The sequence below is a fragment of the Clarias gariepinus genome, chromosome 4 (assembly GCF_024256425.1).
Source record: "Clarias gariepinus isolate MV-2021 ecotype Netherlands chromosome 4, CGAR_prim_01v2, whole genome shotgun sequence".
NCBI classification, from domain to species: Eukaryota; Metazoa; Chordata; class Actinopteri; order Siluriformes; family Clariidae; genus Clarias; species Clarias gariepinus.
In genome coordinates, this window is record NC_071103.1 from 39184273 (window position 1) to 39206660 (window position 22388).

The following is a 22388-nucleotide window of genomic DNA, read 5'->3' on the forward strand; positions in this document are numbered from 1 at the left end:
ATGATGTAGTTCATTAACACTAGACTGATTAATGTGCTACAGATGCGCACTGACAGCAGGGACAAAGGAAGAACTTTACCGTTTGTCCCCCTTCTGTCAGAAGAGGGAGGATCTAATAAATATAGTAAATAAAAAAAAGAACAAACAAATTATTCAGATCTATGACAAAAACATAAAAGAGTTTTTATGCCAGCGGTGTAAACAGAAGCTATGCAAAACATTTAGGGGAATAAATAAATCTCTATTAATAATTCCCCCCATGTCTGTGTGTGTATGTGTGTAAGTGTAAAGTATATTTTTCTCTGCATTAATTAATAATTAGACTGACTCTGAATATGATTTGTTAGTCATGGACCCGCCCGCCTGAAACCTCAATATTTTCTTTAAAGATCACCCACCCGACCCGATAGTATGTTTGCGGTTGTTGTGCATCAAAATAAACATCACTATCTTTTTTAATTTAATTAAATTTTTAGGACAACAAATTACAGTCTTCAGAAGAATGTGTCATCCTTAGCAACAGGGTCAACACAGTTTGTGTCTGTTCCTCGCTCAGAGTTGCTCTGAGATTAGTCTTAAATCACTCTTAAACTAAGACTCCAAGATAAAAGTTTTTAAGCAAAGTTAGAGCTATCTGAGAGGATTTTTAGAATTTTGGTAAATTCGGTCCAATGCCAATTAGCCTAAAGCTAATTAGCCTAACCCGGAGGGAACCTACCAAGCACAGAACGAACATGCAAACTTCATGCACACAGACCCGAGGCGGAACTTGAACTCTCGTCCCTGGAGATGTGAGGCCATAGTCAGTGCAATGTCGTTATATTTGAGGAGGGTAAACGTCCCATGAGTTTAATTTAAACATTGTCCACATGCTCTCTCTTGCTATTGCTCCTCGCTTATTGTCCCTCCTGTTCTTTCTGCCAGCTCTATCTGTAGGCACATAACAGCAGCAGAATTTCTGTAACTTTTATGACTGCTTACCAATTTATTCACATGGTTCAATACAGCCCATGCAAACGAGACTTGTTGGCAGCTTGAGTATACTGTATAAAATAACTCTTACTTTAATAAAGCAGCATCTTGCATGGGGTAGTTGCATCATAATTATCCACAACCTGCTTATATTTAATCAACTTAATTATATTGCTCTCAATATAGAGACTTAAAAGCAATGAAAAACTCTCCTGTCCCGTTGTTGTTGTTCTCATCCAGTTCCGAACCCGCCACATTGCCAAAAATGGTCTCTCACGCGTTGCTGTCCTTTGAGGGCAAATTCTTAGTTCCTACAGTAGGTCAGACATGAAGGAGGTATCAGCAGCAAATTTATCCACACCCGCGCTCAAATTCTTCCAAGCATAAGATGAACTATCCGCAGTGGCATGCTCCTTCTCATGCTTCTTCTCCTTGATCATTACTGCAGTTTTTAAGTCCACGTACGAATGTAATATACAGTATTTATCAGATTTGGGAACGCCAGTTAACCTAATCTGCATGTCTTTGGTCTGTGGGAGGAAACTGGAGAACCCAGAGGAAACCCACCAAGCACAGGGAGAACATGCAAACTCCAGGCACACAGGAACCCGGATCCTGGAGGTGGAGGTGCGATGTGACAGTGCTAATCACTAAGCCACCGTGCCCTCGTTGTGGTAATTTATTTTTGTTTATTTGCTTTTGTATAAAACGACCCTGAAACTGATGATTACCACTGGCAGCAGAATATTAAAATGTGAAAAACAACATATAAAATAACCTGTATTCAAAGAGTAACCTTGTAGAAATCTTATGAACGTAATGCATGTACTGTAGGTAGTGGTGCGGGGAGAACATGCACATATAATGCTCTGACTCACTTCAGAAAAAGAAACGGATAAAAAAACTGTTGTGATTAAACGTTTTTTTGTTAATAAACTCTACACCTATACTTTTTAAAAGTTTCCTAAAAACAGTCGTGGTTTTAATTAACTTTCTAACCTTGCCTGGGCTTTCTGCAAAAGGTAGATAAGAAGTCAGTTTAATAAACGTGGCTGTGTAAATGTCTGTAGACTATGAATAATGGCAGGAATAACGCTAGAAACAGGTTTCATACTCATATTTATTTACTTGTTTGATTTTACTCATTACACACTGCCTGGCCAAAAAATAATAATAATAAAAATAATCGCTAATTGATAAGGGTCAATTTATTGGGCTGCATCAAGCAAAGAAAGCAACTAAGGAGATTTAAAATGACCGGAACTGAGTTTAGAACACATTATTAACACCCGGACGGATGGTGCTGAACCATCAACTCTGTGGAAGAAAAGTGGTCAGAAAAAACCAATCATGAATGAAGATTACTTCACACTTGGTGAAGTTGCATGGTAAAAAAAAAAAAAAAAAAACAGTAAACACCAGGGCAATGTTTAATACTGAAAGTAAGAGCACTTCCATATACACACACACACACATAGACACGAAATGTGATGAGAACTCACAGGTTTGGGACTAAACAGCTGTGTCCATAAGAAAACCACTTGTGAGACTCATCAGAAAGGCAGCATAAAGACGATGGAAAAAGGGTCATGCGATTAAATGAGTCCAGACTGGTCCTATTCCAGAGTGATGGGCGTGTCAGGGTGAGAAGGGAAGGACATGAAGCGATGCTCCCATCATGCATAGTGTCCACTGTACAAGCCTCTGGAGACAGTGTTATGATCTGGGGTTGAACAGTTACTCAGGTCTAGACTCAGTAACGTTATGGGGCAATAAAATGAAGTCAGGTGACCACCTGAATGTACTGAATCACCAGAGGATCACATCTACTGTATGAAGCATGAGTGCATTCCAGGACCTAAATTGTAAAAAAATATGGTTCTGCGAGCATGATGAATCATTTTCACTTGTCCCGTCTTTAACTGGAATTGCAGTAAAATAGAAGAAACCTCCAGCCATTAAGGTCCTCAGTCCCCCTACCTGCATTGTGCGTTCCCTCTAAGCCAGCACACTCCTGGTGATGCTCCGTTCCAGAAAAAAAACAAAACAAAAACTAATTAAACTGGAGTAACTGAAAAATGATTGTGGTCTACAGATTGGACACGATTCCTACTGCCACTCAAATATCAACCACTAGCAAGTCATGTTATCAGACATTTTACGCATGTTGGTTGGTCATTAGAACTGGTTCCATAAATGCTTGTAAATCAGTTTCCTGTACAAGTGTGCGGATTTGTTAGCGTACTCGTTCACACTCTCAATTTGCACTTGTTCTACATGGACTTGTTTGGACAGATAATACATTACACACTGTGTAGTGAATGCTGAAACACCCTGGCAAGAAAGAGTGGAAGAGAGAGAGAGCACATGAGTGATGGAGAATAAACAGAGTAAGTAATAAAAGCTGCAGGTCTACAACCTTTTAATAGCTTTTGTTTGGGGGAGAAATTGATGAGCAGCAGGACGCAGCAAAATATTACTGGAGATAAAGAATTAGGACGTGATACTGTCTCCGTCTATATATTTCTTCTCTCTACCTCTTTTTGCTGGAGACATATGAAACATGAAGATGTGTGGAGAAATGCATCTCACACACACACACACACACACACACAGAGAGACTGCTGCACAGATGTCTCGCTGGGCTTTAACTTACTGTTCGTCATCCCATTTGTCACGGCGTCATTAATGTCCGTCTTCATGCAGTTAGAGCAGAAAGCACGGGCGGCGGTAACTGTATTAAAAACGACTGGCCCATGATGATAAATGGTGATGTTTAGGAAGAGCTACGAACCACTAAAGGAAACTCAACAAAGAGACATGGAGTCCGTCCCCAGAGACAGAATGTTAACCGGTTTAAAAGGCGTGATCATCGGTCAGGATGCAGTCGTGTCTGTTCTGCCAGCCCACACAACCTTTCATTTTTTTCTCTCTCCGTCTCTAAATGAAATGGTGTGATGAATGAGTGGGTCGAGCAGCTCCGTCATTCTGCTCATGTTTACTGAAATCATTTAGCATCAGAAGGTCGTTCCTTTCCATTACAAGACAGTGTACAACGGGTTCATCCTTATGATAACCTGCACTACTACTATTACTGAACTATTACTACTACTACAAGGGGTGTTCAAGTCAAACCGGGATTGTGATTGTGCACAATTCTGAAAGTAAAAACCCTCTGCAACCCTAATGCACTTAGCGTTTTTACTAGTGCTTGGATCCCATCAAGGAAGAAAGTTTGCATAGCCATGATCGCACTGCATGCTTCATGTCTGAAACGCCGGCCTCTAAGGAACTCCTTTAAACATGTGGAAATGGCTAGGAGCCAGGTCAGGACTGTACGGTGGAAGTGACAACAACTCCCAGCTCCAGAGGTTCCTGTAATGTACAAGTGGTGTTAGTAAATGATTGTGTGAAAAGTTTGCACCTTTCAGATGTTTTACTGCGGATAAGAGTCTTATCACCCTACTGTGCTTGAAGTCTTCTGTAAAGGCCAATCACTTTTACGCCCTCATTCGCCGGAAATTTTATTATAATTCCTGGGTTGATTTGAACCCTAGTTTAAGTTCAAGTAGGTTTTTATTGTCATTTTACCAAATGAAATGAAACAACGAGAAGAAACAGTTCACGTTCCTTATACAGTAAGTAGCAGGTGGTAGTAGTAGCAGTAGTAGGGGTAGGAAGGCCCAAATTTGATGCCCAATGCCCAAACCCCAGCCACCATCCCAAGCTTTCAACGTCAGCATTCTACAGCTTAAGAGATAGTGAGTGCGTGTCATGTATGCATTGTTAATCTAAGCTGTCATATGTCAGTATGTATTAAAGAAATGAAGGAATCCATGTGTTATATTGAGTTCTTGATGCATAACTGCATCGTGTAGAGAGGGGTCTCTGAATCAGGACCTCACTGTGGACACGAGGAGACTTTACCTTCTGCTACAGCATCTTGTGGTTTCAAAGTTGAATGTCAGTTATCAGAAGATTCCTAAGGACAAGCCATACCATGTGTGTGTGTCCATGACAGATAGAAGGCTTGTTCTCCAGCAGAAGGAGAAGGTAACAGAGAGGGTAATAGACAGATAGATGAGGAGAAAGATAGATGAGGAGAGAGTGATGCACCAGGGCCAATTGCGAATGACAGGAGAATATTGAGTGTGGAGAAGTGTATGTGTGTGGTTTCAGTTGGAGGAAAGTGTTGATGGATAGACAGATGATGAACTCTGAGTGTGTTCATCCTATAAGGCACATCCACAGGAGCTAACACCACTCCAATTTCCCATTCCTTTCTCTCTCTCTCTCTCCTTCTCTCTCTTTCACTCTCTCTGTCTATCTATCTTTCCACTGGGGTAATCATGGAGCCACCTGAACCGTTTGCTTTTGTTCTATACTGTGATGTGCTTCGAATCTCAACTCCACCTCCGAATTATAGATCAAAGCCAAGGGGAAAGCGATCAGGTGCACTGTGGGAGGAGGAATAGAGAGAGAAAGAGAGAGAGAGAGAGAGAGTGGGCATATAAAGAGCAATGTGGCAAGCACCTTCTTTTTCTTTCTCTCTCTGTGATCTGAGAAAGACCTCCCACCCCCGAGTCTCACGCTCAACACCAAAACACATTTCCTGTTAAATTAGGGCTGCGGGAATTTGAGGCAAAGTGAAAGTTGGTGTTCATCTGTCTTTTACCCGGTGCCTGTCACCAGGGAATCGGATGCCTGCTTCACTGCTGCTTTTATAGCAAGGATGCTCTGGATATGACTTGGATAAAAGAGTGCGTTACTTGCTTCAAGGCTGGAGTACAGAAGAGAAAGAGAAAGAACCAGGGGGTGGGAGAGACAGAGAGAAAGAGAAAGATGGAGCTAGAGACAAAGAGAGAAAATGAGAAACGGAGAGAAAGCAGAGATAGAGAATTCTTACTTTTACACAGCCCCCAAAAATATCTAAACGTCATTCCAAAATGCGCGTTAGAAGCCAAAGATGGATAGATAAAATAATATGCATTCAGTCATTTCTTTTGTTTCCCTTTTTTCCTTTCAACCTCCCCTGTGCCCAAACCTGACAGAATTCTGGCAACCTTTGAGTCATTTTAAAAAACCACATGCGCTTTTGAGTCTGACTTTTAATAATACAGTCAGCATTTTGTCAGCATCCTGAGTGCCACCACACATGCATTTTGTTTTTCCCCTTAAGCTAGAGTGCTAGCTTGGATAAAAATGTAATAAAAAAAGATTTCTGCTTTGAAACATACTTTGTCCAACACAGTATACATACAGGTGTTCTAACTATGTGACTCCCATCCCTCTGCACCAGGCTCCCAGCAATGAGAACCATCTGCTCATCTTCTGCAGCATACAAACAGGTGGTCCATAGATTTCTCACTAGCACAGGACAGACGCTCTTTACCCATAGACTAAGTTCACATTACCATTCTGAAGTCAATCAAATCAGATTTTTTACCCCAATGTGATCCAGATATAATTTCTTTATGACTGCCTGAATGCACGAACCTGACCTCTTCTTTGAGACAATGGCCATTGTTAAAAAGCACTAGATAAATAAATACAATTGAATATATATATTTTTTTTTCAGATCTGATCTGCTTCCCTTCCATATGTGATTCTAGATCAGATATGTGGTCAAGTGACTTGAACAATAACGAACAGATTGAAATTTATGGGTCTGTGTTGCCTCTGCATATGCGTAGGGCTCTGATGTCACTTGGTAGCGCAGGGATTTCATAGCAATGCTATAACAGCCAAAAGGATCTAGCGTTTTTCCTTCCTTTGGACCTCAACAAGCCGACTAACTTTTTTTACTAAATCGCATCTATTGTTTGAAACAAGTGAGCGTTCGCACAAATATGACATGTTTAACCCAGATGATGCGACCAAACATGCCATTACAGAGAATAGACACGTCCACTCCTAAAAGTCCCTAAGAGTGTGTGGGTGTGTGTCTGTGTAGCTTCTCACTGCAGGATGGGTTGCAGGCCTCAGCACTGTAAAGGTCTATGTGAAGTTTGTAGCTGCTCTTATCATTAGCTGCCATTGCTGTTACAGTGCCACCTGGTGGTCAGTTAAAAAGCTTCTGTTTTTTTGTGTTTAGTTAGCTGTGGTAGTTGAAGAAAAAGGCAGTGAGGGCAGGCATGCCATGTCCTCAATGTTGGAGATGTGATATATCATTAGAGCTTCTTCAGCTACTTTTAAAATGCACCCTTTCATATATTATGGGTGCTGTGTATTTCCGAAAAAATACTTTAACCCGTGTCCCTCAAATGGAACCCCCACAAAGAAACCTACTAATCGTAAAATAATAATAATAATAATAATAATGGTTGTAATATGTACTTGAAGTTGTAACTTGTCCAAAGTTACTTGTAGTTTATTTTGCTATACTTCCGTATGACTAGAGTGATTGTAGTAATCCTACAGGGCACTAGAGGGTGCTTGCGAGAGCTTTCATACAGGATATAGAGGTAGCTGCTACAGAGAAGGAGAAAGATTTAGTTTGGTAGAGGGAGCATGTGGGTGCTTTTCCTTTAGCTTCCAGAAAATCTCAGAGCCCTGAGTGGGAAACCTTTTGATTTTAGCTCAATCTAAAGACTCCTTAATGTCTAATATGTCTGAGGTTCACTGCTCTAAAAGAAAGAAGAGTGTTCATAACAGCTAGCCATTCATGCACAAAAGGACTTTGTATGCTGACCTAAAAAAGAGAAAAGATGAAGTTGGATCGTTCCCCAAACTCACCTGATTTTTAGCGTACTCAATGTTTTTCCACACACTGGACTTAACCTGCAAAGTTTGCAACTTTTTTTTTTTTTTTTACTACTCCAAAGACACTAACCTGTTCTTTATCCTATCTTTTTCTGTTTCCGAAGCCAATTGCTTTAAGTTTTTGAAGTTTCTGTTAGTTTAATAAGAGGGTTTAAGTTAAATTTGAGCATTAAAGAAAAACACAGAATCAGCTCGGTGGTTGTTTCTTTAAACACAAAGAAATTACTCTGGTCACATGGGAAGTGTTACAGATGGCGCCTGAACAGGGACAATCAGAAAATTAGCAAAGCTAAAAAAGTATTTTAGGTGAATCTTTGATCTTTAAAAGGTTATACCTAGCCTTTGGTAAAAGCCCATAAAAATGGAGGGTGATAATCATGATGCACCTGATCAGGATTTTTCTTCTAAAGCTTTCACTCAGAAAAAAGAACTAGATCCTGTTCACAAAATTATTGACTTTAATGAACTTTTCATTGATTCAGATGATGAAAAAGAAGAAGCAATTGTTACTGAGGACCTACCACCTCCACCATCTTTTGTTTTTAAGGACGATAGTCACCGCATGTATGGAGTTGATGGCAACCAGTCACGTCCCACCAGCATTGAAGAGCATCTAGCCAACCTTGAACATCAAAGTAAGTGAGCTAGTTAATGAGACGCAAATCACGTTAATGCTAAATTCTCTTAAAGAAAAAGTATTTTATATGTTTCAAAGAGAAACTGATGATAAAAGGAGTGGACTCAAAGCAAGATGGATGACATGGGGAAAAACTGTCATTGATTGAAGCAAATTGAAATGAAAGAGACTTTGCTTTTAATTATAGAGCCATTTGCCTTGAAGCAAACCTGGAATGACTGAAGGCGAGATGGTGATGGCTATTCTTAGGAACTGCAACCCATGCTTAGCATCACTTCTCAGAGGCACGTCTAAAACTGTGGATAATGTTCGTTTGGCGACACAAGTAGAGAAAGATTGGGTAGAGAGCAATAAGTACTGGACACAAGTAAGTGGTGAAAATCAGAAGAAAAGAGTAATTTCTGAAAAACCTGACCTGAAAACTTAACCTTATGATGGTAAACCGATTTGAAAATTTTAGTTCACTTCAAAGATTCGTTATCGCTAACCATAAATTTATCAACGCAGTGGTTGACGCCGGGAGCACTTACTCTTTGATACAAAAAAAAAGGTAGGGAAGATGTTGAACTCTCAAGCTAAATGTTTGCCTCCCAGTACATAGACTTTCATGCTCACCAATGGACATCGACAAAAAGCTGTTTGTCAAGTGAGGGAAAAGTGTTCAAGGAAAGGCATTTGAAGTTCAGTTCTACGTACTCAACCGGTACTGCCAGATCAACATCTTTATTTTGGGACTGGATTTTTTAAAAAGTATAATGAATGGTAATAGATTTTAATTCTGCCCAATTCTATTTTCCAGATGCAGACAAAGCCCCAACCATTCATTTTAACTTCCATATAGCACAACCCAGTAATCACTTTTTCTTGCACTACCTCTAGATGTAAAAGCACAGCTGCAAAGTCTAATGCTAGAGTGGCCCAAGGTATGCACTCAGAATTTAGACCATACCTCACTGGTGAAACACAAGATCATCACTACGGATGAACATCCAGTAAGGAAAAAGCCATATCATGTGTCAACTACTAAGAATGAGTTTATAGAAGGACAAGTCAAGGAGTTGTTGGAAAAGCAGACCATTTGTACATCCATTTCCCTATGGGCATCGCCTGTTGTTATAGTTGAGAAGAAAGACAGCATTCCAGAATGTGTATTGACTATCGTGGCCTAAATACCAAAATGCATTTAGATGCTTACCCCATGCCTTAAATTGTGGACATTTTAGAAGTCATGCAGGGAGCCAAGATTTTTAGCATTCAACACTAAAATCTGGCTACTGGCAACTGGAGATGGACTTAACAAGTGTTGGAAAAAACTGCTTTTGTCACCTCATCAGGGCTATATGAATTTTTATGTCTACTCTTCGGGTTCAGAAATGCTGCAGCATCTTTCCAGCGTCTGATGGAACATGTTCTGAGGAAGCATAAAACTCTGCAAAAAGTTCTGCATGGCGTGGATTGACGATATTGTGGTTTATTCACCAGACATTTCCACTCATTTGAGCCACTTGCGAGAAGTCTTCACTTGTTTGCATGATGCTGGATTCTCTCTTGGCTTAAAAAAGTGCAACTTCATCCAACCTTCTTTGACATTTCTAGGACACATTGTATCTACTGAAGGCGTTAAAACTGACCCTGAAAAGGTAAATGCTGTGGGACATTGCCCTGTTCCAACTTCAGTTAAAGAAGTCCAGAGATTTCCTGTGATGGATGGTTGGTATCACCGCTTCATTAAAGACTTCTTTTCCAAAGCCACCCCTTTACATGCCTTAAAGAAAAAGATAGAAAATGGAGCTGAGCAGAGGACTGTCAGAGAGGATTTGGGAAGATCAATGAGGATCTTACCAAAGCTCTAATTTTAGCAGTACCACGTTTCACATTGGCTTTAAAAGTTCAAACAGATGTGAGTGACACCAGTTTAGTATTGACACAAGAGTTAAATTATTGGTCAAAAACGTGTCATAGCCTTTGCATACCGTCTGTTGAAAGGAGCCGAACAAACTTACACAGCTTCAGAAAAGGAGTGTTCAGCTGTGGTATGGGCCATGGAAGGATGGAGGCACTATTTGGAAGGAAGATGTTTTGAAGTTTTAACTGACTATGCAGCATTTACAAGGGCATTTAATTTATTAAAAACCTTCCTCAAGATTAGAGAGATGGACAATTCGATTGCAAGGGTTTAATTTTGTTGTTCGTTACAGAAAAAGGTCAATGGAATATTGTACCAGATGCCCTGTCAAGAAAACACCAATTAGAGAAAAAACTTAATTATGGTGACCACAGCGATTCACTCATCCACCATCACCAATGATCTTCCAGTGGATTTGTCTCAGCTTGCACTAGCACATCCAGGAACAGAAAGTGAAGAGCAAACAACAAAACAAAGATGACCCTTTGAGAACACATTTTATTGAGGAAAATGATGTGTTGTTCAGAAGTGTTACTGATGGTAAGAAAAGTCAGAAGCTGTAAGTTGTTGTTGTTCCTGCTGTGTTTAAAGACTTGTTTTAAGATATGCACACGACAATTCATTGAGCGGTCACCTTGGAAGTTTTAAAACTTTAATAAGATTGTTGGATTTCTCTTTCTGGCCTGAGATAAGGAAGGATGTATGGAGATATTGTAGAGGGTGTTTGGCATGTCAGCAACACAAACCTACCACCTCTAAGCCTGCTGGTCTATTGCAGAACACTACTATTGTTGAGCCCGGATATATGCTGGGGACCTTTTACCAAACAGCATGAGTATCTGACAGTCATTGTGGACTAATTTTTCAAATGGTTAAAGTTATTTCCACTTTGCTTTGCAAAAGCACCAACAATTGCAAAGATCCTAGTAGAGGGGATCTTCACACGCTGGGCTGAGGAACTCGGTCTACTTCCAACCTTCTTAAACTTGTCTGCAAGCAATGGAATGTAATCCAAAAACTAACCACCACATATCACTTACAAACCAACCTAATTGAACGAGTTAACCGTAATCTCAAGAATATAATTGCCTCCTACATGCAGGAGAATCATCATTCATGGGACCAATGGATTTGTGATTTTCGTTTTGCACTAAATTTCGCATGGCACGAGAGCTCATAGGACCATTGGAGAGAGCACTGCAAAGTCCTCCTGACCCCGACCAACCTAGCTATGATGCTGTAGACTGGCAGTATAAATTGTTAGACTTGGTAAGAGCCAATGTGGTGAGATCACATGCAGGACAAAAAAAAGTACTATAATCGACGGAGAAAGAAGATCGAGTTCTCTGTTGCAAACATAGTTTGGGTGCGATCTCGCACCTTATCCAGAGCTGACGGTGGGTATATGGCTAAACTATCCCCTAGGTGGAAAGGCCCAGGCAGGGTTATAAAAAAAATTGGGGCCAGTTAATTATCAAATTGCACTTAACTCTGATCCTAAGAGGGTGGGGGGTGTAACTTGTCCAAAGTTACTTGTAGATTATTTTCCTATACTTCTGTATGACTAGAGTTGTTGTTGTTGGTCTTTCGGCTGCTCCCGGCAACCCTCCCATTTTATCCGGGCTTGGGACCGGCACTGCATCTAGAGTGGCTGTAGTAATCCTACAGGGCACTATAGGGCTCTTGAGAGAGAGAGCTTTCATACAGGATATAGAGGTAGCTGCTACAGAGAAGGAGAGTTTTGGTAGAGGGAGCATGCGGTTGCTTTACCTTCAGCTTCCAGAAAATTTTAGAACCTTAATTTAAAAACCTTTGGATTTTAGCTTAATGTAAAGGACTCCATAATATGAGTCTCAATATGTCTAAGGTTGTTCTTTTTTTTACTGCTCTAAAATAAAGGAGTAGACTTGATCAGACATCATTAACTGTAACCCATAAAGCCAGTCAAAACTTTAGATGCTCTTTCTGACTTCATGGTCTTTCTCTATGTTTATTTCTTTTTACACTGTGAAACAATACTGAAGGCATTTATCCAAAATACACAATAATCTCCTTTGAACAGTTAATATAAAGATGTATCTTATAGCTTTATATCGGCTCTAATCTGAGGTGCTGGTTGGTAATTGGTGATTTCTGAGGCTGGTGACTCTACTGTAAATGAACTTCTCCTCTGCAGCAGAACTAAGTTTTGGTCTTGCTTTCCTGGGAAGGTCTTCATGAGAGACAGTTTCATCATGGAGCTTGATGGGTTTTGCAAATGCACTCAACACAATAATGTTCTAACAAGACCTGTTCCAGAACAGCTGACCTTCATGTCTTAAAATAACAACTGACTTGTTGTTGTTACTTAATTACCTAATTTCATATGCCACAGGTGTGGTTCCTCCACATTTGAAAAGTGATTTTTGTAGCATAGTTCCAGTCTCCAGGCATTATCAGGGAGGAGTAGGTACCACTCGGTTTTAGCTTTATTTTCTAAAAGAGCTACTGTTATTTTTTTTTACTGCCACTATTAAGGGTCTTCTTTATCTTTCGGTTAATCCCTTTCAGGGGTCGCCACAGGAAATCATCTGCCTCCATCTAACCCCATCCTCTGCATCCTCTTCTCTCACACCAACTTCATGTCCTCTCTCACTACATTCATAAATCTCCTCTTTGGTCTTCCACTAGACCTCCTGCCTGGCAGTTCCAACCTCAGCATCCTTCTATCAATATATTCACAATCTCCCCTCCGAACATGTCCAAACCACCTCAATCTGGCCTCTCTGACTTTATCTCCAAAACATTTAACATAGGTTGTCCCTCTGTTATAAAAGGGTGTAAACATTTATTTAAAAAAAGCTCTATCCTTATTTTTTCCACCTCCAAGATCACAACCATGCCCTGCTTTAGCTTTGTTACTTGTGTGTTAATTTCACCTCACAATTTCACCACCACATCAATGGTCTTCTGAAATGTGTTACCACCTCAGCACTGATGTTAGACCTGTGACTGGGAGAAAGTTTCACTTCCCACTACATTTGTCCCATTAGCTTGATCACTATAATTCTCTGGTAAGAAAATTACATCAATGTTTTTTTTTTTTTCTTTGTTTAACTAGTTCTCTAACTACGGTTCTTTTATTTCTGTCCCTGCCACCACTGATATTTAAAGAGCCTATTCTTAACTTCTTCTTTAGATGAACAAAAAGAAAGAAGAATGAAAATGGGTTCTTTTAATGGTATCTCGCTTTTTTCGGTTACACAATCTCGGCAGCGACCATGAAGGCGATTTGTCTTAATGTCTCCCTGAGACAAAAGCAATGAATTCGCTGATTCAATTGAAAGACACATGCATTTACAAACTAACCGGCTCGGTTATACCATCTCCAACAGCATTTACCATTTAATACATGGCTTCGGCTCATAACAAGCAGAATGCGCTAAAAACTGCACTCTTGAGTAAAGCTGTCCACTCATGTAAAATTCCTAACTAACAGTAGACACAATCAGCTCACATACAGTATCCAAGCTTCTATTCTTAATCTCTGTGTTCTGGCAAAATTGGAGTCCATATGGATGTATTTTCTTGTCTGAAATGGGAATTTTAAGCGTATAAATTACTCACCAGCAAGAATAAAAATGCGTATTAAAGAAAAAGCGTATAAAAATTTCCTCACACACTTCTTAGTCTGTAACTTCTGCTTGTCTCACTTCCTTGTCTGTACCGCATTATCCTACGGTATATACAGGGTTGCAGTGGGCTTGGAGCCTATCACAGGAAACCTAGAGCATGAGGAAGAGCACACTCCAGACAGGGTGCCAGTCCATCGCTGGGCACACACACATACTGTATATACACCCACACAACACAGGCACTTAGCCTGATATGTATGTCTTTGGCTTGTGGAAGGAAACTGGAGTACGTGGAGGAAACCCTCCAAGCATGGCAGAATATGAAAACTTCATGCAGACAGAGGCGGGAATCGAACCTGGCCAGGAATTAAATCCCAAACCCTGGAGGTGCAAAGCGACAGTGCCTTGTCTCAACACCTGATATATACTGTATTAGTCATTCACTAGACTTCCAAATTTCGTCCTGTTCTGTACTAATAAGAAGACTTATTCTAATAATGTCTGGAAATGCTACAAAAATCTTACTGAATAGTTGTAAATTCAAAGAGAAACAGGATAAGGAAAGGTTTCCTGCCACTTGTGGAATAAAACACTTGGCACTGAACATGGGGTAGCAATGGACCAGGTAAAGTGATGATTATAATGGTGGTTATACGTTAATCATAATTTGCTGTCCATTATATCTTTACAACAGACGATATGATTTTGTCAGTGTCGGGGGGGTGGATCTCTAACCTCAACCAATTCACCTTTGTGCAATTTATCTCTCCATGCCGTCTGAATTCCCAGTGCTCAATGCCCCCCTACTGCTCCATGCCATTACCTCTACAAAAAAGGAAATAAATAAAAAAAGACTCTTCATCGCTGCACCTTTCTCTGCAGATGTCTGCACATCTAACATATATTTTAATTCCTTGCTTTTTACCTGTCTGTTCAAAATTGTTCAGTACATTATCCCCCGCAGTGGGTCGATCCATGTCTGACTGCTCTTTGCTGTCTTTTGCTCCAGCACTGCTAGGTCTTGGTGCTCACTTCACACTGCACCTATGTAACACACCATCCCTGCAACATGTGTAACAGCTTTACATTGTGATGAATGAATCTGATATCCACATTTACTTTCTGTTGAGCTAAGGAGCACACTTTAGTGATTTTGCTTCAGATAAAGATCCAGAGCTCTGAGAATCACACTCCACACATCACTCTTACCTACATTATTAACTCCCAACATGCACCAGAGAGAGAGAGAGAGAGAGAGCGTTACACATGTGCAAACATGAAACATATTAAAGTTAATTGAAAAATAGTTGTCAATTCACCCGTCAGGGTCGAACCACAGGAGGGAAGAACGGAGGTGAGTAATTCATAATTAATCACCTTTATACAGACAGATCAGGAGGTTAACACCTCTACAAGACTTACATTATGAATGAGACAAAGCTTTGTGCTTTTACAGGCTTTAAAAAGACAGACTATTCAGAGGTTCCAAGCTAAAGGCAGGGATAATTAACAACCATAGCAACAGAGTAATGGAAACAGGAAGTATAGACCATATAAGGAAAATAAAGGACAAAACAAATCTTGGACTCAGTAATTTTTTTCCGTTTGGAACAGTTTAATTACAGATGCTATGCATTAGTCAACATCTGGGGTAAGAAATCTTTAGGCTCGATCAATTTAACATAAGACAGAGTGTATAGAGATGAGGATTTCCCTTTAACTGCTTAACACTGATGTCTGATATGTCATCAAAATGATCTTGCTGCCATTCCCACTCCTGCATAATCATCCAGATTATTATTCCTAATCATTGTCATTGTCATTTTTCCGTTCACATTTAACGTAATGTTAAGGGCATCAGCCAAGTAAAGGGAAGCAGCAAGTAAAAAAAGTAACGCTGGAGTACATGTGCTAAGGGATTGATCAGAGGAATCATTCAAGCCAAGGCCTTGGATTTGCTGCTTTATCTTATGTACAGTATAAACTTCAGAAAATCTAAACTCTCAGTCTATCATTGAATGCACAACTCAGACACAGATAATCAATGCTCGTCTTTGTACCTTGTTTGCTTGCTTGATTTAAACATGGGGGTTAGTTTGAGAATTTCTCTGGTAGTGATCTTCCACACTGCATCTGCTAACGTTTACTGTGTTGTTTGTTGCTTGTGTAAACGGCAAAAAGGTTTGCTCTGTTCTGCTTCACCTCGACCCTCAAGGCAGCATTGTGTGAGCAGTGTACAAAGCTACACATGATTAAAATGAGGAGTAGAAAGTTTATCATTGATGAGTGCATTTTTTTCCCTTTAAATTTAACTTCTACATAATGTGCATACAGCACTTTCTGTAACGTGTATATATATATAGTAGGAACTGCTAGGGATTGGATTACCTCATCGAAGCCCAGGACCAAGTATTTCCACATGCTACATACTGCAGAGGTGTTGGCAAAGTGGTATAGCTACAGTAGATGTTTATTAGATCAAAGCTGAGTAAGCATGAAAGTGTTCAGTCTTAAATGTAAGAATAAGAAGGTGAATCTAATTTTATATAATCAGCATAGTGGTTTGCACTGTGGCCCCGCCCCTCTAGGGTTGAGAGTTTGATTTCTTTCTTTGGCCTGTGGTCCCCTGAATCAGGGCTTCTGGCCTTCTGCAACCCTTTACATAGTAAGTGCTATAGAGAGGGAGTAAGATGTCCATCAATTTGAGAAAATCTGAAAATTTGACAATTAATAATAATAATAATAATGATGATGATGAAGGCAGCAGATTACAGCTCTTGCATGTAACAACACACCTGATCCAGAACTGGCATTTTGACGAGCAGGCTCTAATGGCACCAGAACCCCCAGTGCACCACAGTCTGCAGTATATGAGGCTTAGCAAACCCACAACACTTAAAGCATCCACTGCTCATGTCCTTGTGCCAGACACAACAGCGCCCTCCCAAAGAGTGTGTAGAGTTATCAACCAAGGGACCAGAGCTGCCGTGGTAGCTCAAAGGGGAACCTACACAATACCGTGCTTAATGTTTTTATGCTGTAATGTTTTGGCTGATTAGTGTATATAAGATTCACAATTCCATAATTTTACATTCTCAATGGAACTTTGAAATTTATTCTCATATTACACTTAATACACACCTATATAGCTGTGCTCATAATCATAATTTTATTTAAAACAAAAAAAATGCATTTTTATTCAAACTAATCATTTGATTTATTTTGAACTTGATCCTTTGTGGAGGCAAAGTTCGAGTTTAGCCGTCATCTCTCACATGGTTGACTCTGACTCAAGTCTTAGCACAATCACACTTCACATTTTTTAGTCGGAAATGCCTTTATATTTACAAGTTACGCAACAAATATTCATATAATAAATATTTCATGTTTTGCACAATGCATATTTAATGTGTGTACAGTATTTTAGACTGCGTACTACAAACCAAAACACTTAGTCTTACCATAACAAGTGATAGTTTCCTCCCAGAGAGCACTCAGACAACAGGACTGTTCACAAATCACAAGCGTCCGCGATTTTGTAGGAGTGCAAATCAACTGGAGAAAATTGTGACAAAAAACTGATGGGACAGTGGGATAGGTCATCAGATTGTAAATCTGGGTGTGCACTGTCCTTGAACGTGTTCTAGAGGGCAGCGGGTGCTTGATAAGGATCGGGAATATCCAGTGACTTAAGTTTCCAAACATACACCGTTATCTGATCTCTGGTCTGTTGAGTAAAATATGTGGAAGGTCATTTATTTGCAGTATTATACCTTACAGCGTCTATACTGGAGGATAGTAACAGTTCAGAGAAATGGATATCATGATGAACTTTACAGCATTCCCAGCAAGATTTTTAAAGGAAACCTGCAAAATCTTCCTTTTAGCACCATCTTAGAGATAATTCTACATCTGATGTTTATCTGCTTGCTTTTCTCGGTTTCTTTGCTCACTTTGATGATCACTATCCTTTTATAATGCTGCACTCAACTTAAACTCCGAAGTCCTAAATGTTTCAGTCTGGAGCTACTAAAATCCAAAGAGAACACCAACCAACTTCTACATGGAAATGTTAACAGAAAATATCTGTGAATAGTTAACAGGGAATAAAATATTACGTTAATTTAGAACAAATCAACACAGACACATTAAGCTGGAGGGACACTTCAAGAATTTAGACAGAATTTTGTACCGGGTTCAAAATGGCGCCGAGTCCTAGTCTGCACCAGTCATCAAAAGTTGTGGCCAGTTGGCGTGAGAAGATGGCTCAGAAATCTGGAGAACAGGGTCCTTCTGACACGAGTCGCAGTATATCAAACATGTTTGATTGTCCAGAGCTGACTCTGGACTGGTGGGTGGCCTAATGTACACAGTCACCCACCCGACTGGGGAATGTGTACTGTCAATAACCAGTGAAGATTGAGGAGGTGGGATCAATGGCAGGAATTATATTTTTAATAACAAATAACAAATATCACAAGAAGCATGACCCAGATTTTTTTGTACTTGTTTCTTCACGTTATGATTTTATTTAAGATTTTACTTAAAGAGCATGGTGTTTTTTATGCCATTTAAGGAAGCCAAATGCAAAACCCTCTCAGAACCTTTTAGGGGCATGCTTTTACACATTTAGTGTTAACAGCACCAAAAGCAAAAAACAAGCTCCTGTAAGCTCAAAAAATCTTTCCCAGCACAGATGGTGGCACATATTCAAAGTGCTGCTGTCTGGCTTGTTAGTTTGTTAGATTTTCTTCTTAAAAGTTTAATCTTGTTCACATGAGTGTTTGGTCCGTTTACTTGGACAAATCATTTAGCTTATGATCCCTCATCTGGTGCATTCATTAAGTGTATGATCCACTATTTTTTTGAGTCATCATGAATTCTTTTTAAAATCTGTGGAGACCAGTGTATACTCCAAGTCTTTTAAAATTGCAAAAGCCTTGAAGTGTCCCCCCAGCCTTAGTCGGGTAAATCCCTAACACTCGCCAAGCACTCAAACGTGCCAAGCACACTTCTCAAGTTCAAAGCAGCATTATTCTGTTTCCTGATCATCTGATCCTTAGAGCTAATAGATTATTTTGATGCCTGCATTTGCATCAAGACCTGTGTAAGATTAAAGACAAAACTCCTCCTACTTTTACTTTATTATTTACCTATGATATTTAAATCTTTATCCAAATCAAGCTCCCAGAGCCACCGCGTTACATCACTCCCACTCAGCTGATTACCGACTGCACCTGTTAGCTGTTAAATCCTTCTTTAGCTCATTAGTGGATATACGTATAAAAGTACTATGGCTTAGAATCTTTGTGAGGTTTTGCATTGTAGAGGACAATTCCCTCTTTCTGGTTTCACCTTCGCAACTGCTGTGATTTATTTATTTTTCTTTGTTGTGCTGAATATCTATTAAAATGGCCAGCTCCTGATTTCGGATTTCAGAAACGTATTCTCAGTAAACATCTGACTCATATTCAACGTCCTCCACTTCATGACACATAGACAAGACTTGTGATTAAATATACACTGCCTAAATAAAGCTTTGCGCATCCACTGGAAGCAGAGGGCCTTTTCCCTTCATGGTCTCCGCTATAAGGAAAATACCAGCGCTATTGCCCAAGGTCTTGTTTGTCAGCTTTTGATATGTGTAAGTTATTCATTCACTGGTCAAGCTGGGATATTATACCTGTCACATTAACATAGGGTACATAATCCCTCCATGAACACTTTTATTCATGCGAAAGATTAACTGTCTGACATTCGAGAGTTGCGGAGGCTTATTGACAATCCCTCCTGCACTCTGCCACCAGAGAGTCAAATGTCACATTACATGGCATCACAGGACTTTTTTGTTTTTATCAGCACATTCGAATAAATTATGCCATCGTGACAATACGTGAGACAATGCTAAAATTCTTCTTTGACAATGAAATGCATTTTCTTTTGATGAAAGATGAGATATTGTTTCTTGCTACTTTCTTAACCCAATGCAGGTAAAACACACTGTGGATAGCCTTCCAAGTATAGTAGTGGATTAAATTCTGTGCTGTGTTTTTCTTATTTATTGATAAATAATAAAATGGTGAATTTCCAGTACCACTGTAAATTTTTAGAATGTTCTTGGCTTTACCAAAGGAACTCCGAGGAGGAACAGTACAAAAACCTTTAGTGAGGAGGGGTCGTTGGCCCCTTATTGCTAGGGGTGACGCAGCAATTCAAGGACTGTGATTGGTTGATAAAAAAATCTGTAAAGGTCTTGGAATTGGCTCTTTGTGAAAATAGAATACATGATACTAGAACAGACAGTAAAATCATAATGTTTGTATATAAAGAAATTGTATAATCATGACTACAAGATACTTTAGGCAAAAGTTCTAAAGGCTAAATATCTTAAAATGAATTAACTTTTAAGGCAAGTAATTTACATGCAGTAGTTACTATATTTAAGTTCTTACATTTATTTACCATACTAATTTTATTACTTGTAATCCATTTCAGATTGATGGAAGCAAATTGGCTCACCTTTTTACCAATTTGCATGATTGCAAGTCTGTTTAAGTTGCCCTTTTAAATTGCATGTAGCCAACAATCCAAGACAGATGTAAGGAAGTAAAAGAACAAGAAAACCAAATTGCACAGGAGAGCAGTGTTTACTTTTACAGTAGCTTTAGGTTAAGTGTTTAGAGAATATTTTTTCTTTTCGCCATTTTGTCCTCTGCTATAAAAACTCTTAAGTCCTCCTCTCTACTTAACAATTTTTATTTACATTTAGGCATTTGGCAGACGCTCTTATCCAGAGCGACTTACATTTTTTATCTCATTACACATCTGAGCAGTTGAGGGTTAAGGGCCTTGCTCAAGGGCCCAACAGTGGCAACGTGGTGGTTGTGGGGTTTGAACCTGGGATCTCCCGAACCGTAGTCCAATGTCTCCAATTTTTATCTTAGGAGCTGATTTTAGGTCTAAGATGTTTCGTAAAATCATTTTTATTTTTACTAAGATTTAGTCGTAAATTTAAGAAATTGTCCTAATTCTAAGAATTCTAAGAATTTTCCTAGAATGTTTTCACTAGGAGGACCCGTATTCAGAAAGTGTCTTAAGCCTAAAAGTTGCTCCTAGTGACATTTTTGACATCTATCTTTGGCCTCACCAATAGGCCAACAGTGGGCCAACAAAGTAGTGCTATCTGGGAGGTAATGGCCAGGTTGCCTGACCCTTCCGTTTTCCGTAGTTTTACACAGTTAAGCAAAAAGATTGGGACCAGTATCTGCCATGCCCAATCCTCTCCAGTGTGGGCTTAGTTCCTTCAGGCCTTTGTTGCCTAGTAACATAACCATCACTAATACTCTAGCTGTTAAAAACTGGTTTTGTGGTTGTGAACAAGTGTCTAAGCCAACATGGTGGTCTTGGTAAGTCACTCAAAAAAAATAGGGTTTGAATGAGGTTCTAACAAGCTTAATCTGCCCCAGTGGAGCTGCCAAACCCTGACATTCACTCTCAGACCCCATGAAAGAAAACAGAAAGGAATCTTAGCTACATTCCCCAAACCTCCCAAGTGTCAGTCTGTATAATCTTTAGCCCAGAGGAGAGAAGATGTATTCCTGCTCATGACATCTTTGATTCCAGGTTGTCACCAGAGATTCTTGCCTCAGTGCCTTGAAAATCCTGCCTCGAATTATAGATATAGACTCAAGATCAGCTCCTAGAGTGACCTCAGAGGGTTTGTTACAGCATTAAAATTTCTTCCTGGAAGAAACATCACTGATACGTGAAATAAACGTAACCACCCAGAATCCACAGGCAGTTAGGGAAATCTGCAGTATGACTGGACATGGTTTATAGAGACCCTAGATAAATCACATTTCCAGTTTTATAAATCGATATTCATTCGCTTTTTATCCAAATCCAAAGCATTTCTTTTTTCAAAATTCCTCTGACTCGATTTGTTTTTATTTAACTAATACATCTTAATGTTTTTTTTTTGTATATTTACTTACAGTGCAACACTATAATACTGGACAAGTTCAGTTATAGTCGTTACAGTTATTTTTCTCTAAAAAAGCCAAAATGTGTCTGTCTGTGCCAGGAGGAAATGCATGAAAAGTGAAACATGTACAGTACAGTGTGCAACTGTGTAAAAATTACTCATTTCAATGCAGGGAACAATGTTATATGTCTCATATACAAAAGAACTTACAGCATAAATGCAATTTAACTGATCTAAGGTTAAGCTGAAGTATATGCTTTAAATGCTGGGATATAGTTTTAAATTGCCCAGATACAAGCACTAAAAAAACAATATGGTGTACAACATCCAAAAGCACATACAGAAATATACTCATTTTTAAGCATAACCAGTTCACAAATTCTGCACTTAAGTAAGAGTAGAAATACTCAATGTAAACTTTTATTCAAGTAAAAATAGAACTCTCTATCTACCTTTACTTAAGTAAAAGTACAAGAGTACTTACTTTCATCCATTATGTGTGTGTTTGTGTA

The 22388-nt window shown here is 39.4% G+C and overlaps 1 protein-coding gene across 2 annotated transcripts in view; it reads left to right on the top strand.

The window, feature by feature from the left end:
- The window catches only part of olfm3a (olfactomedin 3a), a 55369-nt gene that overhangs the window by 12337 nt on the left and 20644 nt on the right, over positions 1–22388 (top strand). Inside the window, exon 2 of one of the 2 annotated variants that reach the window (XM_053495437.1) lies at positions 8283–8370. The exons of the other annotated variant lie outside the window; for it this stretch is intronic. The gene's annotated coding sequence lies outside the window, so the exon portion shown is untranslated. The remainder of the gene's footprint in view (positions 1–8282; positions 8371–22388) is intronic. 2 annotated transcript variants of the gene reach the window in all.